Raw genomic sequence first — 13,978 nt, forward strand, 5'->3', positions numbered from 1 at the left:
TTGCCCGTCACTCTCCCTTTAGCCTTGAACATCATTAATAACCTTTTGACATACCATTTCTGTCCTACGCTGCCTTTTATCTCCTAATCTCAAACACACAGCAAACATTCATTTTCCACAACGGCTTGGTGAAAGCAAGCATTTTATCCACAGTATTATAAATGAGCAAGGTGAGCTGGAATGACTACCCAAGGGGACTCCCAGAGAAGGGCAAAGCACAGAACAAACCTCTAATGCCGAAATCTAGCCTGGGCAAGAGCTACCATCCATGTGTTATATTAAATCATGCCCCATTTCCATTTATTATCTTCAAATTTGGGGAGGCATCTTAATTTTTTTTCCTAATGAAACTTCCGTCTTGGGGCCCTGGGTGGCTCAGTGGGTTAAGCTTCTGCCTTCGGCTCAGGTCTTGGTCTCAGGGTCCTGTGATCGAGCCCCACATCGGGCTCTCTGCTCAGCAGGGAACCTGCTTCCCCCTCTCTCTCTGCCTCTCTACTTACTTGTGATCTCTCTCTCTGTGAAATAAATAAATAAAATCTTAAAAAAAAAAAAAAAAAAGAAGAAGAAGAAGCTTTTCTCTTTTAAGTTCACCTTGTCGGGGCGCCTGGGCGGCTCAGTGGGTTAAGCCGCTGCCTTCGGCTCAGGTCATGATCCCAGGTCCTGGGTTCGAGCCCCACATCGGGCTTTCTGCTCAGCAGGGAGCCTGCTTCCTCCTCTCTCTCTCTGCCTGCCTCTCTGCCTACTTGTGATTTCTCTCTGTCAAATAAATAAATTAAAAAAAAAATCTTAAAAAAAAATAAATAAATTCACCTTGTCCTACAAAGTCCTAGGTGTTGGGTATATTTTGGTAAAGAAAATACACAAAATTTTTGTGATCTGTAACTATGCCTACGCTTCTTTCCTATCCATTCCCTTTTTGTGCCAGCATCTACGATTGCACAATATTCTCCTCATAATATTTTCACTTCCTAATCACCAAGCACAATGGTTTTCTCAGTTATCACTATGAGCGGTGTGAGAGGAATTCGAAGTAGAAAGCTGGGACTATATCCTTTTGGGCTTATAAATTGTGTGAGGATTTTTGAACTTGGCCTTAAAAGCAGTGGAAAAGACCCTGAAGGATTATACACAAGACATCTCCAATATCAGGTTTAACTTTTTATTTTTTTATTTTTTTTAAGATTTTATTTATTTATTTGACAGGCAGAGATCACAAGTAGGCAGAGAGGCAGGCAGAGAGAGAGAGAGAGAGAGAGAGAGAGAGAGAGAGAGGAGGAAGCAGGCTCCCTGCTGAGCAGAGAGCCCGATGCGGGGCTCGATCCCAGGACCCTGGGATCACGACCTGAGCCGAAGGCAGAGGCTTTAACCCGCTGAGCCACCCAGGCACCCCAGGTTTAACTTTTTAAAAGTTCACTCCAGCTGTATGAACTGGTAGGCACCGATGTGGGGAGCCCACTTACAGAGGCAGTTGGGGAGGCCATAGGGATGGAGTTGATGTGGAAGACAATAGACTCTGTCATAGGAGACGTACAGCAATAGTTAAGAAACAACCTTTTCATAACTTAGATGTTTATTGAACATGAGGCATCAGAGAGAGGAGATAGAAAGGAGATGTCCCAGTTTGTGAAAACAAAACAAAAAGCTTTGTGGGTTTGATACTGTGGCTCTAACCAAACAAAACCTCCATGAGCCAAGTATATGGTATGTTACTATATAGCAAAGTCTTTCCTTTTAGACCCTCTTTCAATCAATGTCCCTTCAATTTCCCGCTTTGAGCCTTTGTTCTGAATGTCTTCAAACAATACACAGAATATCATCTTGCTACATTTTTTCCTCCACAAAAAAAATCACAGCTGAAGGAAATTTGACAATTTTGAGCTTGTGATCCAGAGAGGTATCAATGAGTGAAGGAGAGGATAATTTTAGTGTTGGTGCCTCTAATACACAAGTGGGACCCTGAGTTAACGGATGGCAACCCAATGTTATTTGTGGCTCTGCACGGACTCAGAATACATTCACTTACGATTTTTGGTGGCAATAAAAATGCTATAGTAGGGCTAAATTGAATATATTCTACATGCCAATTTGTAAATTCCTACTCTCATGTTCCCTCCTTTATATAGTTGAGGTATTTTTAGCTACCCAATCACACTTTTCAGCCAGCAACCAGAAGGGTGAGTCTTGTGATTTTCCAGAGCAGACAAACTTAAAAAAAAAAAAAAAAAAAAAAAAATCCATTGGATATATATGAAAACTGTAACATCCTTATAAATTATGTAAGTTTGATTTTCTTATCCTGCTTTCATTCATAGCTTTAAACATCCTCATGATGACTCAACATTATTTTCAACTTTCAGTATGTTCATATTGTTACAAAATTCCCCCAACATTTGCTGTGGAATTCTATCAGGTAAAAGCCCCTGGAGGCCTATTATAGACTTGAGGAACCATAAAATCCCCCAATCAAAAGTAGACTTTCTCATGTCTTATTTGCTCAAGGTTCTCTCTCTTTTCACAATATGTGATAATTAAAAAAAGTAAATCTTAAGATTAGAAAAAAATTCTTGATGCAATTTAAAGCTGCACCCCTAATGACTCTCTTATGAGTGCCTCTACTGCTAAGAACTGAAATATGAGAGAAAGGAGATAGTGAAGCTATTTGGGGATAGGTAGTTGTTTTTTTTTTTTCTTTTGATTTAAAATAGATAACTTGGATGTGTGTGTATGTGTGTGTTGTTGTGTTTTGTTTTTGTTTTATGGATGTTATGGGAATTGGCATGGTTAAGCTATGGCTAACCTATTAAGAATTTAAAGAATCAGGCCGCACCCTCAATAGAGGGAATGAGTGGAATGACTGTCTCTAAGGGCTCAGCAATTAAGTCTTACTGATCATTTGGGAAATAGGTGCTTCCTTAGAACAGAAATCATCCTCATTCTTCATTAAGAAAAAAATTAAATCTTATGCAGAGAATGTATGTTTACAATCCAGATATTAAACAGGAGGAAATACCTGTGAGATGTGTGTAAAATACGACTCGCCCATGGCAGCTATCGCCCTTTCCCGAAAATCAGAAAATAGAATATCCAGGGACTCGCAACCCCTAGTAATAACCCATCTGTGTTGCCTTATCAGCTAGGTTATAATTAACTTCTTAAATTCACTTTACTTTCCTCTTAATATTTTGCAAAGTGCTTATATTTGATGTCTACCATCTCTTATAGGTTCCAAAGGAAACGAGTATGTTTGTTCATTAGTGGAGAGTATTACAAGCAGAACAGTAGACCTATGAGATAACTATAATGGGAACAGCGATGTTTCAACTAAGAAACAATCAGGCACAGATAAAATGTGAGCACTCAGACGTAAGTGCAGTTGGTGTACCTCCCCGGCTTATGAGAATATTTCTGTACCCAGGGTGAAGATTGTAATTTCTGAGGTTTGTATTATAAACATATGTTACAGGAAATTTGGTGTTCCACCTGGATTGGGTGCCTGTTTTAAGGACCCATGAAGCTTTTCTGCCCTGATTGTCTGAGAAGGGCTTTTCACTGAGCTATAATTACCTAGTTAATTATTTTCTGGGAGTTGTGATCTAGGAACTCAGTTGGGTTTGCTTTCAATTTGCTCAGTTTCAGAGAAACTTCAATACCTCCTGATTTCCCCGTCACCCCCCGCATTGGTCTTTTCTGAAAGAGCTGGAGACTGAGCTCTGAAACAATCAACAAGCAGTGAATTTTTTATATTTCTCGTTGGTGAAGGAAGCTGCCTGTGATTGATTTTGTTTTATTGATATTGCTTAGTTTGTAAAGAATAAAACCTAACTTCTAGCATGCTGGTCGGGGGCGGGGGCCGGGTGGAACAAAGTTGTTACAGAACTGTCTGTCAGGATGCCCTTTTCTAAAGTTCTCTCACTACCTTAGAAGTGGCGTTATCGCTTCTCACCTCTTGGGCTTGGCAAACGCCTCCCCCTCCGCTCCCTCCCTGTCCACCCTCCTTCCGACATACCTTTTGCTCATCCTCCAGTTCTGCAAACAGTCAAATTAGCCTAAAAATTGCGCGCTGATAGCACCTCTTTCAAGCTTCAAAAGTAGATGCTGTTTGTATTCGCTTCCTAGGACTACCATAACAAATCATCACAAACTAGGTGGCTTCAAGTAAAAGGAAATTGTTATCTCACAGTTCTGGAGGTCAGAGGTCCAAAATCAAGGTATCAGCAGCACCACACTCCCTGCAAAGCTCTGCTGGAGAGTGTCTGTTCCTTGCCACTCCAGGCTTCTCACAGCTGTCAGGACTCCTTGGCTCGTGCTGCATCCCCTCGCGTGGCCTTCTCCTCTGTGTGTCTCCCAACACTCTGCTTTTCACAATGATTGCAGATAGGATTGACATGGATAATTATCCAGGTTATATGCTCTTCCTCCCAAAATCTTTCACTGGATCGCATCTTTTTGCCATATGAGGCAATATCCACTCTTTCACTGTGTGAGGTAATATTCACAGGTTTGGGGGATTAAGACACAAACATATCTTTTGGGGGGCCACCACAAGTAAGTCTACTATACTGTTGCTATCTCAGTTTTAAAGAAAAGCTAACTAAATACTACAAAACTGAGTTAACAGGCCTGAGACCCCACAACTAGTAAAATGGTAAACCCAGAACTTGAGCCAACATCTAACTCTAAGTCCAAGTCCTTAACTACTAGATATCATGTTTCTTCACCTCAAGGCTGATATAGATGACCTCCTCCATGTGCTCTGTGCTGACCTATCCTCATTCTTACATCCCGAAATCTGTGTGCCTGATTACAGGTAATGCTTTATACACCATCTGTGAGTCATATCTGCCGTGGTCTGCAGGGGCTCCCTGGTGCCCATCACAATGCCTGACACGGAAAAGATACTCAACAAACATCAGATACACCTCTTCATTGTGACCAAGGAACCCCGAAAGAAAGATTTTAAACATCACGGCTCAGTCTTTGAAGTCACCACCTTTTTGCTGGTGAATTACATTTCATTTTACTACCTTATCTTTTCAGGGCTTTTTAAGCTGTATTTATTATGGTGGTAATACTAAAATGTAGCAATATTAAAAATATTTAAAATAAGCTAATCTGTAGATAGTAATTGCTGATATTATTTTCTGAAAGCAATATAGACTACTGAGTATGTAATCTTCTCTCAGTCTTATGATAAATATTTGATATTCTTTTAAATTCAATTTCTATCAACTCTACAATTGTCAGACTAATAATGTCACTATAACAGAATCAGCTTGGTGCTTTCAAATAGAAAATAAATGCATGTTAATAACGACAGATTTCAAAGTCTTTATTTTGGTGTCACCAAAAGCCTGTTTGTTAAACAGGTTTTATTATTATTTATATTCATACTTAATATCTACAGGGTGAAGAGAAAGAGAAAAGAAAATATTTTAATAGGACAAAATCCAGATGAGTTTCACCATTGACATCTATTTGAAAAGATTGGCCATTTGATTTAAGGTATTTTGTTCCATAATCTGGAAATGGCATCCATATTTCTTTTTTTTTTTTTTTAAAGATTTTTTTTATTTATTTGACAGAGAGATCACAAGCAGGCAGAGAGGCAGGCAGAGAGAGTGGAGGAAGCAGGCTCCCTGCTGAGCAGAGAGCCCGATTCGGGGCTCGATCCCAGGACTCCGAGATCATGACCCTAGCCGAAGGCAGCGGCCCAACCCACTGAGCCACCCAGGTGCCCCGGCATCCATGTTTCTTAAACACATCAAAATATGAGTTGAAAAATAATGATTAGACAGTGGGCAGTCTAATCCATTTATTTACATTCCATGCCTTACTTTTAGAAGACATATCTAAGAAATTAAGAAAATTCAGGAGAATATAAACTCAATTTTTCAAATGAAAATAATAATTATTTAAGGAAAGGGGCTATAATAGCATTAATGTATGAAAGTGATTCATAACAAATATCGGTAAGAAGGGGCACCTGGCTGCCTCATTCAGTAGAGCTTGTGACTCTTGATCTTGGGCTTGTAAGTTTGAATCCCATGTTGGGGGGTAGAATTAAGAAAAAAAAAAAAAAAAAAAAACATTGGGAAGAAGTCTCAAACCACAGAGAAAATAAACTTTGGGAGAAAATCCAGGGGGCAACCCAGAACATGTTACTGGATAGGATTTACATCCACAAAACATATTTTGTTCATAAATTTTCATCTGTTAAGAGACTTTTTCCACAACCTGACCATCCAAAACCCACATGGATAATGCATTTTTAAAAGTCCGGCATAGATGCCAACATGTTCACAAAGTAAAAATGTTAATTATTTTATCAAGATGTTTAATCTACTTGATGAAAATAATCACAATTTTTAAAATACTTGCAATATTTAAAAAATCAAATGTAAGATCTCTAATTTTTACATATATGTTTATAATGTCTAGTAAGTAAAGAGCCATGTCAGTGAAGGGTCAGCATTTTACTTAGAATCAAAAGTGTAAGTTCCCATTTTTGCATCAAGCAGTTATGTAAATTTGAGAAAGTTCTTTAATCTCCTGGTGCCTCATTATGCTAGAATCATAAAGTTGAAGGAGGCCTCCAAGCTTATCTTATCAACTACTAACCTAATGTCTGGCAACCAACTAGGGTTTAAAACTCAAATGTCTTCAATGATTAAGCAAGGGCCATAAATGTATAAAAGTGTAAAATTACTTTGTGTAAGAAAATAACAACGATGGGAACATTGGCTAATTGAAATTTAAATATTTGGCCTCACTGACATTCAATATGAAATTTGAAACGTAGTTGGCTAAATAATTGCACGGCTCTATAATATCTTGGTTGGCAGTTTTCCAGTCTCTGTGCTATGTACAAAGAAACAAAATACTTGAATCCTGTTTGCCATCCCATATTAAAAAAAAAAAAAATCAAACGAATACATGAAACAAAGAAGACTAGAGAACTATCATTCGAAGTGGCTGAAATCCTTTAATAAGCGAAAGTGACTGAGTGAGCTCTAAGAGTACTTCTAGATCTGCATTTCTGTGTTATCTAGACTGGTGCTATTCCAGTCGTGTTGTTGAAAAGCAGCATCAGCATCACTGAGAGCTTGTTATAAATAAGTTCGGAGCCTCCACTACAGACCAGCTCAATCAGAAACTGCATCTTTAATGAGGTCTCCAGGTAATTTGCATGTACTTTAAAATTTGAGGAGCCTTGAATTAAAAGATGTAATACAAAAAATTAGACTCAACCAGCTGAGAAATAACTCATTTGTTAATATCTGCATAAAGAATTAAGAAGTAATACTTTTCGTATGACTTAAGAAATCTTTATTTTGAGATTCTGAAATTCTCTCATGGAGTCTTACCATTTTGGTGTGGATTAACACATTCTTTCCAAAAATAAGGAAAACAGACTACCTGACCTCTTGGTTTTGGTCCAGCCCTGAATTCTTAAGGTCATGTGTATTCGCTTGAAATTCGGGGTTGTTTTAAATGACTGCATTCACAGAATAGGTTTCAAATTCTTCCTTTCCTTGAGGGAGTGCAGAAAGGTTGAAAGTTCAGCTTTCATTTACACATACAATTTAAGCAGAACACACCATAGGATTATTGGTTTTAAGGAGAACCATTTTGCAAGCAATGTAGATAAGATTGAATATTCTTGGTAAATATGAATTTAGGCCTCTGATGAAATGAGTGTTTTTTAATCCATTAGCCAGTTATAAGCCTAAAATAGCCATGCTAGCATACTTTCTCAATTCTGAATTTTTTAGGGTAATTTTGTGAATATAATTTTCAGATCCTCTGTAGAGAAATCTTTTCAGGCAGTTCTGAAACACAGCCTTTCAATATTAAGTACAAGATAAATCTTAAATATTCCTTTTCAAGACTTAGCACATTGTCTTATTTTAAGCATTCACTGAATAAGTATTCAATTCTAGATAAATAAAGATCTCCTCAGTTAATTGCTTAGGACCAAATTTTCAAATGTATTATTATATGTCATTAAACAGTTAGGCATGTTGTTTTCATCTTTCAACCCCATTTCCCAGCATGAGGTTACATGCAGAAGTGCCTTAAAGTGAATAAGGATGGCCCATGAACCCACCTCTTCTCTATTTTATAGGAATACATTGTATGTGTAAGGGTAGAAGAAATATTGTATTTTATATCCCCAGTTATAAGTTCTGGGGATACAATGCACAGCATGATTACTAGTGTTAACGATATTCTATTTTATCCTTGAAAGTTGCTCAGAGAGTAGATCTTAGAAATTCTCATCATAAGAAAAAATTGTAAGTTTGTGTTACAATTGTTAACTAAACTTGTGGTAATCATTTCACAATATATGTGTATATATCAAATCACTATGCTGTATACCTTAAATCTATCCAATGTTATATGCCAGTTGTATCTCAATAAACCTGGAAGGAACAAAAAGGAATATATTTTATTGTTGGTATGTTGAATATATTGAAAAGTGAACCTCACCCTTTTTTTGAGTCAAATTCAGTGGTAACTAATTACTAAATAAGAAGTAAATTCAAGCAAGATTTTCAACCATCACTTATGTAAATGTAACTCTTAGAAAAATTCAGGCAGCCAAACAGGAGAGTTGCATATGAATGCCATCCTCATTAGAAATTGTCTAGGAGCCAGCTGGAAAGAAGGCATTTTGACCTTACAGGCATATTAACCTTCTTCTCTCTTTTATCATCTGCTCATACCAGCAGGAAGAATACTACTTATCACTCCCTAATTTTCCATATTTAACATTTTCTTGATCAACAGTTTTGGGGTATTGAAGAAGTGATACAAAGAAAAGTATTACTTTTGAAAATGATAATGAAATTGTAGGCCAGCATCATCTTTGATGGAAGGATTTTTATTGTTCAGAAAACTAATTTTGGAAAGAGATTTTAACTCTGGTCATTCTGAAGAGGAAACAATCTTTTGTTAAGCAGGAATAAGACAATTTGACATTGCTAGTCTCTCAAAGAATGCACATATATGTCTATTCATTCTTATTGAAATACGAAGATAAAATGAAGTGAAATAGTCATACGTCTCCATCTAAATATAAGGAAGTCAGGAAATGTAATCCTACATATATACATGCACACACACACACACACACACACACACACACCACTACACACACAGACATTGAGAATTGTGAGGATCCCAGTCATCTCCTTAATTTTTTCTATGCTTATATTTGTTAGGTACTTGAGTCAAATGAGGAAGAAAAGGAGGATTTGTGCCATGGATGACAGTCCACACAAAGTGCGTAAGGTAGAGTTAGCTATAATAATCATCTGGTTTTTAAAAAATTCATGTACCCACAGTGTGTTGTCATGTCCATTGTGAGCTATTCAGTTACTTCTACTAGAAATGCTAGTTAGTTTGAATTAATGATGGTGTTATGGGTTCAATTGTTTTTCCCCTAGGGACAGGTTCTAACCCCTAGTACCTCAGAATGTGACCTCCTTTGGATATAAGGTCTTTACAGAGGTAATCAAGTTAAAATGAGCATTAAGTTGGCTCTAATCAGATATGACTGGTAATTTTAAAAAGGGGGAAGTTTGGACACAGAGACAGACATATGGCGAGGGAAGAGGAGGTGAAGACACACAGGGAGAACATGATGTAAAGAAGATAGCAGAGGTGGGAGTGACACATCTATGAGCAAAGGAACACCAAAGATTGCCAGCACACCCTCAGAAGCTACGAGAGAGGCAAGGACCTGATGGTCTCTCAAAACCCTCAGAAGGGAACAACACTGCTTCCACCTTGATTTCTAACCTCATTTCCACCTTGATTTCTAACCTCACAGATTGTGATTCCTATGACTGTATTACAACATTAAGTGGGCTCTCTTGGTAAACAGAAAAATAATGAAATATAAACTTATGAATGGAGAAATGGTACTTTTTGAGAAACCAAAAAAATATATATGAGGATTTTTGAAACTGGCTAGCTATCAGTCTTGAACAAGGATAGAGGACTACATGTGGCTCAAAAAGATTTGTTATAGAACTCCATAAAGTCCCCTGAGGGTGGTATGAACATTAACATTCTATTCTATTCTCATGAAATGTATCAAGACCTTCTTAAAATGTTGCATACAATTGATAATTGTAAAGATTCAATATGTTCAATAGACCTTAACCAAGTCAGTGATAGTCCTGCTAGCCTTTTTTATGTGTTATATACATTTAAAAAATTCATGAAAATGATACTTCTAAGAGACATTCCTTCAGTATTACATTTATCAGGCTCTTGTTATGGATGAAACACAATTGGTCTGCTAGATTATGTGCTTCAGAAAGAGACAGCTTCCAAGTCTAAACAGTATATTGTACCGGAGGGCCATTTCCCCTCAACCACAGTCTGTCTATATGAGATTCTGAGAGTTGCTGTAACAAAGTTCCACAAATGGGTGGCTTAAACAACCGAAATTATTGTCTCACAGTTCAGGAAATGAGGTTAGAAATCAAGGTGGAAGCAGTGTCATAGGCCAAATGAAATACTGCCCCAGATCTCTTTATTTCTGGACCACAGGCCCCAGAGAAGTCACAATATACATTTACCTTAAAAGAGGAAAGGTATTCAGCAGAGTGTTCTCAGACAATTAAATGCTTTAGCCTGAAATTGATACATGCCACATTCTTTCATTAACAATTAGCCAGAAATAACCATTTGTCTTTACCCAAATACGGGGGAGGAAAAAAAAAAAAAAAAAAAAAGCAACCCTACCCTATGCTTTGGTAAACAGCACAAACAACTACCACAATGATATCATATAATTTTCATGCATTTCTGAGTTACAAAATTGTAATAGTCAGCCAAGATTATATAGTTGGTAAGTGGCAGTTCTGGGCTTTGGACCCTGATCTGCTTAACTCAAAAGTTTCTAACAAAGATGCTATGAAGTGTTTCTATAGTTTTGTTTTGGTTTGGTTTGGTTTTTCTCCTCAAGATCTGAGCTTTTCTATGAAAATCTAATTAAAGTTGAAGTAGAAATAGAAAGAAAATAAATGAAAGATAAACAGTGAAAAATGAGATGAGTGAAATTCTGAAAAAAATAAAATTCTACATTTATTAGTGATTGATCTCCTCCTTGAAATCTCATTTGGTTTAAATTTCATGATGTGAATATTTTTATACTTGATATTTGATACATACAATCTATATCATCCTTTTTCATTTCTATGAAGGAAAAAATGCTTTTCTTTCCCCTCTAAAATCACATCCTGTGCCCCTCAGTATCCATGATGATGTGGCTTATTTCTGTAAAACAAATGACTCCCTGAAGTATTACTTTCAGATGAGATCATATCAGCTTTCATAAGCTGAGCCGAGCAGGGGTTGTGCACAAATGAGATCTCCAAGGAAAATCTAAATACTGTAAGAAAATATTTTCAGGGACTCAATAAATAACATTTGGAGGTGATTAAATAACAAAAACAAAAAGAATGCATCACCCTCAGCAAGCTGTTAAAATACAACATCACAGCACTTAGATGAAATTAACCCAAACCCTGGATTATAACAATCTTTCTGTTCATTTTCACTTGTATAAATTATGAGAGCTTTAGGGCCTACCTAGATTTAAATATAACAATAGAATGTCATTATCTGGTTTGCAGTAATTTACTTTTTCCTTTGGGATTTTTCTTCCCTTTGTGTTTGCTGGTAGAGTACAGCAGTATCCATTTATCTGCAGAGGATACATTCCAAGACCCCCAGTGGATGCCTGAAACAGCAGCAGATAGTACTGAACCATATATATACTGTTTTTTTCCTATACACACATACCTATGATAAAGTTTAATTTATAAATTAAGTACAGAAAGAGTTTAGAGTTTAACAGTAACTCATAATGATATAGCCATTATACCAATATACTGTAGTAAAAGTTTTGTGAATATGCTCTCTTTCTCAAAATGTCTCGTACTGTACTCACCCTTCTTCTTGTGACGTTAAGAGATGACAAAACGCCTATGTGTTGAGATGAAATGAAGAGAACGATGTAAGGGCTGTGACCTACTCTTAGGATACTACTAACCCAATGATAGGGTCATTGCTTCTGGAATGCACTTGACCATGAGTAACTGAAAATATAGAAAGTGAAACAACAGAAAAGGTACTACTGTATTTCTCTCTTCCTCACCTTTTGTATATGAATGAATTAAGAACTAGTTTATATACAGTTACCTAATCTGCATGCAAAATGCTCCTACTATTAAACTATATAAATGCATCAATTAATAAAACATTGTGTGAGGATGTTTTATATCTTACAAAGCCACTAGATTTTTTTTTTAGTCGCCTGAATACAGAAATGGAAAAGTACAGTTCTTGATTTTCCTGCTCCATATAGGTTCTTTATAAACTTAATCATTGTCCAACAATGAAGATGATTTCCATAGATGTTAATAAGCCCCATGATCTTAGGCAGGATTTAAAAAGAGGTTAAACACCTCTAGAGAGTAACTGGAGAAGAGATCACAACATGATACTGAATAGATGACATGTAAGTTGTTTCTCTTCTAAGATTTTACGATTTAGCTAATAGATATGCAACCTAAATACTCAATAAACAGTCTTCAGCCCTTCTCATGACTGAGCAGCTGGCCATCCAAGAGAAGATATAATCAATTTGAGGAAATTCTATGAAGTCAATGGGCAGATGCGGTTCCCACATGAGGTGATATTACTTAGCTCTAACAACACCTAGAAAAACACTGATGTTGGAGATGGGGTTCAGAACACTAGGAGCCCCCACACTAGAAGAGAAAAAAGTGATCAAATTAAAGTGTTTGGGACTTGGGGAGGGAAACTCATATTAAATGAGAAAAAGCAGGAAGTGGAGAAAGCAGTTTTCTGAAGTTGAGAAAAGGGATATCCTACTGTCAGGTTGTACTCTATTATCAGGCAAGGGCTTTCTGAAGAATAATGAATAAAAGATTAAATCCCCTTTCAAAGACTGAGCTCATAGTAGCTCCCTAGGGAGGGGAGAAAGGGACTTAGCTATTATGATGGCAACTTTGAACATCTCAGGCACTTAGCTAGCACCCTCCTGGGCCTTAAACACCAAATCAAGTCCATTAAATACTTAAGTTTTTAAAGCTTCCTAAATTTTATCCTCTGAATGCATAGACTTTAGTAATGGCTTGACAAAGTTCAATAAATAGTTCCTAGGGATAGTCAGATATACAAAGTACATAAATGTATTGTTGTTATTCACGATTTAAAGGACCTAAGTACCTCTAAAATAAATGCATTTGCACTCTGGCATTTTAAAACAGCTTGTTTAGGAAAAAAGAGACATTTATATAATTTTAAGTCAAGAAGAAGGAGATTTATGAGAACTGTGAATCTAGGGAAAAATATTCTAGTAAAGAACCAAAGAAAATCTCAGCATATTATTAATAAATTACATAGTGCCTTTCATTTCAAAGATAGTCTTCAGCACAAAGGACATAACATGTATAGAAAGTGATCAATTTACACATGATTCTAATCAATCCACATCTTCAACATTTCTCAGTGCCAGTGTCAATGTGCTGGGTTAATAGAGGAAGCAGAAGAAAACTTACCTGGTAAATCTACCAGACCATGTACAGGTAATAGATAAAACATCTCTGGAAAATCACTTCTTTTTCTTTTCTCTCTCTCTCTTCCTCCCTAAATGACTAAGCTTTGATAACAAAACACATGTTGAAGGAAATGAGGAAATTGGTAGGATCCTATATAGAAATACTTTTCATAGGTATTGCTCAAGGACCGAGAACCTAAGAGCCACAGTAGAGAGCTACAGAGCACCTTAGTCACCACAATCCTGAAACCTTCATCACTACCTAATATGCATTAGGCACTCTGCTTCTATGTTGTTCATGGTCCTACTTTCTGACACAGAAGAACTGGACCCAAGTGGGAAATCAAGCCCCCAAAGTCATCACCCAGAAGGCTG

The sequence above is a fragment of the Lutra lutra genome, chromosome 3 (assembly GCF_902655055.1).
Source record: "Lutra lutra chromosome 3, mLutLut1.2, whole genome shotgun sequence".
Classification (NCBI taxonomy): Eukaryota; Metazoa; Chordata; class Mammalia; order Carnivora; family Mustelidae; genus Lutra; species Lutra lutra.